The sequence below is a fragment of the Leuresthes tenuis genome, unplaced genomic scaffold (assembly GCF_036924035.1).
Source record: "Leuresthes tenuis unplaced genomic scaffold, fLeuTen1.0.hap1 SCAF_17, whole genome shotgun sequence".
Classification (NCBI taxonomy): domain Eukaryota; kingdom Metazoa; phylum Chordata; class Actinopteri; order Atheriniformes; family Atherinopsidae; genus Leuresthes; species Leuresthes tenuis.
This window is the reverse complement of record NW_027325371.1, coordinates 23,920,987-23,927,001: the sequence shown is the minus strand read 5'-3', so window position 1 is coordinate 23,927,001 and position 6,015 is coordinate 23,920,987. Positions and strand designations below refer to the sequence as shown.

The following is a 6,015-nucleotide window of genomic DNA, read 5'->3' as shown; positions in this document are numbered from 1 at the left end:
AATCCGAGAATAAGCTTATTTTCATGAGTTCTGCACGATTTCGGATTTTATGTATAAAATGAATTTCTTCACGCAAACTAAGTTAACACTGCTTTGTCCTTCATATGTACCCATTTCTACATATATTTCAAGCATAAACTTCCTCATATTACCCTGAATGAGAAAGAGCCACACTTGTGATTAAGCCATACCTCCCTTTTGAGGAGTTCTGCATGATTTGGGATTTTATCTATAAAATTAATTCCTTCACTCAAACTATGTTAAAACGGCTTTTACCTTCATATTTATCAATGTCTCGATAGATTTAAACAAAAAACAACGTTGTACTTTGCAATAAAAGAAAGAGCAAATCAAAAGTTTTAGGAATCCGAGAATAAGCTTATTTTCATGTGTTCTGCACGATTTCGGATTTTATGTATAAAATGAATTAATTCACTCAAACCAAGTTAAAACTGCTTTTTCCTTCATATTTATCAATGTCTAGATCGACTTCAACAAAGAACAACATTGTATTTTGCAGCAGAAGAAAGAGCAACACTGAAGGATCAGGAATCCGAGAATAAGCTTCTTTTCATACGTTCTGCATGATTTGGGATTTTATGTATAAAATGAATTCCTTCACTCAAACTAAGTTAACACTGCTTTGTCCTTCATATGTACCCATTTCTACATATATTTCAAGCATAAACTTCCTCATACTACCCTGAATGAGAAAGAACCACACTTGTGATTAAGCCATACGCCCCTTTTGAGGAGTTCTGCATGATTTGGGATTTTATCTATAAAATCAATTCCTTCACTCAAACTATGTTAAAACGGCTTTTACCTTCATATTTATCAATGTCTCGATAGATTTAAACAAAAAAAAACGTTGTACTTTGCAGTAAAAGAAAGAGCCAATCAAATGTTTTAGGAATCCGAGAATAAGCTTATTTTCATGAGTTCTGCACGATTTCGGATTTTATGTATAAAATGAATTCATTCACTCAAACCAAGTTAAAACTGCTTTTTCCTTCATATTTATCAATGTCTAGATCGACTTCAACAAAGAACAACATTGTATTTTGCAGTAGAAGAAAGAGCAACACTGAAGGATCAGGAATCCGAGAATAAGCTTATTTTCTTATGGGCAAGTGGGAACTGCTTTGTCCTTCATATTTATCAATGTGTATAGATGGATTTCAACTTCTTCTACTGCAAAGTCCAATGTTTTTCTTTGTTGAAGTCGATCTAGACATTGATGAATATGGAAGGACAAAGCAGTTTTAACTTGGTTTGAGCAAAGCAATTCATTTTATAGCAAAATCCGAAATCGTGCAGAACTCATGAAAGCAGGCTTATACTCGGATTCCTGAAACTTTAGATTTGCTCTTTCTTTTACTGCAAAGTACAACGTTGTTTTTTTGTTTAAATATTTCTAGACATGGTAAATATGAAGGACAAATCAGTTTTAACATAGTTTGAGTGAAGTAATGCATTTTATAAGCAAAATCCCAAATCATGCAGAACTCACGAAATGCTTTTTCTCGCTTTTCACTGCTTTTTACAAACTTTGGTCGGACATTCACACCTTCTTGCATCCGAACACCTCCGCTTCCGCTTTTGATGATGTATATTCGGGCATTCGAACCTTTTTTTACCCGCTTTTTACAAACCATTGTCGGACTTTCACACCTTCTTGCAGCCGAACACCACCTCTCCCGCTTTTGATGATGTATGGTCCAGTATTCTTACCTTTTCTAACACATTTTTCAGCAATTATGGTCGGACATTCACACCTACTCAAAGCTGGACACCTCCGCTCCCTCTTTTGATCATACAATGTCGGGACATCGCTCCTTGTCTTACCAGCTTTTTACAAACTTTAGTCGAACATTCACACCTTCTTGCAGCTGAACACCTCCGCTCCCGCTTTTGATGATGTATAGTCGGGCTTTCGAGCCTTTTCTTACCCGGTTTTTACAAATTATGGTTGGACATTCAGACCTTGCAGCCGAACACCTCCGCTCTCTCTTTTGATCATACATTGTTGGGCATTCGCACCTTGTCTTACCCGCTTTTTACAAACTATAGTCAGACATTCACACCTTGCAGCTGAACCTCCGCTCCCTGTTTTGATCATGTATGGTCTGGCAATACTACCTTTTCTTCCCCCGTTTGTGAGTAATTATGGCTGGACATTCACACCTACTTGCAGTCGAACTGCTCTGCTCCCGCTTTTGATTATGTTTGGTTTGGATATTCTAACCTTTTCTTAACTGCTTTTTACAAACCATGGTCGGACTTTCACACCTTCTTGTAGCCGAACAACTCCGCTCCCGCTATTGATTGTGTACAGTCGGGTATTTTAACCTTTTCTTACCCGCTTTTTACCAACTATGGTCGGACATTCACACCGTCTTACAGCGGAACACCTCCGCTCCCGCTTTTTATGGTGTATAGTCGGGCATTCGAACCTTTTCTTACCCGCTATTTACAAACTATGGTAGGACATTCAAACCTTCGTGTATCCGAAAACCTCCGCCCTCTCTTTTGATCATACATTGTCGGACATTCGCACCTTTTCTTACCCACTTTTTACAAACCATGGTCGGACTGTCACACCTTCTTGTAGCCGAACACATCCGCTCCCGCTATTGATTGTGTACAGTCGGGTATTTTAACCTTTTCTTACCCACTTTTTACCAAGTATGGTCGGACATTCACACCTCCGTACAGCGGAACACCTCCGCTCCCTCTTTTGATGATGTATGTTCGGGCATTCAAACCTTTTCTTACCCGCTTTTTCCAAACTTTGGTCGGCTATTCACAGCTTCCTCTCCACCATACTTGTATGGTGGGATATTCACACCCACTTGCATCCGAAAACCTCCGCCCCAATTTTGTTGATATTTAGTCGGACATTCGCACCTTACCCGCTTTTGGCAAACTATGGCCTTCTTGCGGCCAAACACCTCTGATCTCGCTTTTGATGATGTAAGGTTGGGCATTCAGACCTTGCTTCACCTGCTTTTCACCAAATATAGTCGGACATTCACACCCACTTGCATCCGAAGACCTCCGCCCCAAATTTTGTTGATATTTAGTCGGACATTCGCACCTTACCCGCTTTTGGCAAACTATGGCCTTCTTGCAGCCAAACACCTCTGATCTCGCTTTTGATGATGTAAGGTTGGGCATTCAGACCTTGCTTCACCTGCTTTTCACCAAATATAGTCGGACATTCACTCCTTCTTGCAGCCGAACACTTCCGCTCCACCTTTTAGTGTTCTATCACACCTTTTTTTCACCGCATTTTATACATTATGGTTGGAAATTTTCAAACACTCTCATCCGAAGACCTCTCCTCCCGCTTTTGTTAATATATTTGAACTTTAGTCGGACATTCAAACCTTCTTGCAGCTGAACCACCTCCGCTCCCTGTTTTGATCATATATGGTCTGGCAATACTACCTTTTCTTACCCGTTTGTGAGTAATTATGGCTGGACATTCACACCTACTTGCAGCCGAACACAACCTCTCTCGCTTTTGATGATGTATGGACCGGCATTCTTACCTTTTCTAACACATTTTTCAGCAATTATGGTCGGATATTCACACCTACTCACAGCCGAACAACTCCGCTCCCGCATTTGATGGTGTATAGTCGGGCATTCTCACCCTTTCTCATCAGCTTTTTGCAAATTATGATCTGACATTCACACCTACTTGCAGTCGAACAGCTCTGCTCCCGCTTTTGATTATGTATGTTTGGATATTCGAACCTTTTCTTAACTGCTTTTTACAAACTTTGGTTGGACGTTCACACCTTCTTGTAGCCGAACACATGCAGTCCTGCTTTTGATGATGTATGGTTGGGCATTCGCACCTTTTTTTTCACCCATTTTTCAGGTATTATGGGTGGACATTCACACCTTCTTGCAGCTGAACACCTCCTCTCCCACTTATGATCATGTGTGGTTTGATTTTCGAAAATTTTCTTTCATGTTTTCTAGCAATTATTGATGGACATTTAGACCTTCTTGCAGCTGAACACCACCTCTCCCGATTTTGATTATGTATGGACCGGCATTTTTACCTTTTCTAACACATTTCTAAATTGAGAAAGGAAATTATTTTAGACGAAGCACTAGAGTTTAGATCCCACATTTGTTGATAGGCATTCATTTATTTCTTCACTTCTGATAAAAATGATAAGACTGACCTAAAGAATTGCAGGCTCATCACACTTTTAAACTTTGACTGTAATCTTTTTAGCAAGCTTTTAACGACACGGATGTCCTCTGTTTTAGAAGAGGTAATTCACCCAGACCAGGCTTGTGCCATCTCAGAGAGACAACTCACCGACAGCCTCGTACTGATTCGAGACATCATTGATTATGCTAGAGACAGAAACACCCGGCTTGTCATCTTAAATTTAGACTTTGAAAAAGCTTTTGATCGGGTCTCTCATCAATATCTCTTTCAGGTGTTGCAGCCATCGAATAGGGCCCGATTGTTCCTACTTGGTGAGATTTGCTTGGTTGAGACGCTTGCTCCCCCCCCTTGCTCCTCGGCTGACCAAGTAGGAACAATCGGGCCCTATTCGATGGCTGCCTTGTCTTTTACTCTGTGCAAAAGACAAGGCAGCCACAAACACCACGGGAACACCGTATTGAGGCTTTGTTCTGACCACTCATTCGGTGTCGCGTTTCTTTCAAGCAATTCTCCCGGTTAGCCCACACTCGGCTCGCTCCCAGAGCCGTGTTAAAGTCTACTTCGCATTCACTCTCTTTTCTCAGCAGATTAAAAGAAAGTTTCATCTTGGGCTCCCTGAAACTTCCATCCTGCACCGCTGTTTGCTTTTTCACAAGAGCAGAGAAGAGCGCACCGTTCCCAGCGGCACTGCAGTACTGGGTCGATGCTTGGAGTGAACGGAGCAAGCTTCTTTTTCAACTCCTATTCTTAAAAATCCATTTAATATGTAGTCCTCGTATAGAGGACATATTAAACTGATAAGAACAGATACTACACTTGATCTTAGCCAAAAGGCCGAGAAGCGATAACTGTCCACTGTTTCAGGTCCGAGGGCCCTTGCTGGCACAATGCGCACTTGTAGCAGTGTTCTTTTTATGGCCATAGGTGGCCAGAGTGTCACGTTGCACCTCCGCCCACCCGCTGCACTGAGCACTCTTCAGCCCTTTTAAATGGTATAACTTTGCACTCCCGCATGCTCCAGCAAGCACCATTCAAGCAACAACTTTGCACTCCAGCTTCGAACATCGGCACAATCGCAACAAGTAAGGCGACTCTACTCAGAGAAGTCACTCTGCACAGTAACAAGATTTCTTTTGCACAGACAGAAAGGGCTTCACCCGCAAAGGTAAAGCCTGCCAAAAATAGAAACAACTCATTAGTGCTGCTCTCCACGAAAGTCTTTAGTAAAAGGCGAAAGACTTGTATGTTATGAAGAGAAACCAGAGTACGATTATCCGTCACTGCGGGAGCAGGGCATCAGGCTAGTTGCCATAGCCACCTTCCCCATGGTGAGCGTTGCTTGGTTGAAACGCTTGCCCCTGTGCAATCGACAAGGCAGCAACAAAAACACCACGGGAACACAGTATTGAGGCTTTGTTCTGACCGCTCATTCGGTGTCGCGTTTCTTTCAAGCAATTCTCCCGGTTAGCCCACACTCGGCTCGCTCCCATAGCCGTGTTAAAGTCTACTTCGCATTCACTCTCTTTTCTCAGCAGACTCTTGGGATTTTATCTATAAAATGAATTCCTTCACTCAAACTATGTTAAAACTGCTTTGTCCTTCATATTTACCATGTCTAGAAAGATTTAAACAAAAAAAAAAACAACGTTGTACTTTGCAGTAAAAGAAAGAGCAAATCTAAAGTTTCAGGAATCCGAGAATAAGCTTACTTTCATGAGTTCTTCACGATTTCGGATTTTGCTATAAAATGAATTCCTTCACTCAAACTAAATTAAAACTGCTAAACCGCTAATCTGTTACATGTAAGGCAGATGTCA

At 41.4% G+C, this 6,015-nt stretch overlaps 2 non-coding genes across 2 annotated transcripts; both read right to left on the bottom strand.

The window, feature by feature from the left end:
- Window positions 1-4,860: 4,860 nt before the first annotated feature.
- Window positions 4,861-5,044, bottom strand: LOC140274094 (U2 spliceosomal RNA). Its single transcript, XR_011908085.1, has one exon. It is a non-coding gene; the product is annotated as a U2 spliceosomal RNA (small nuclear RNA).
- Window positions 5,045-5,352: 308 nt separating this feature from the next.
- On the bottom strand, window positions 5,353-5,466 carry LOC140274312 (U5 spliceosomal RNA). Its single transcript, XR_011908277.1, has one exon. It is a non-coding gene; the product is annotated as a U5 spliceosomal RNA (small nuclear RNA).
- Between the last annotated feature and the right edge of the window lie 549 nt (window positions 5,467-6,015).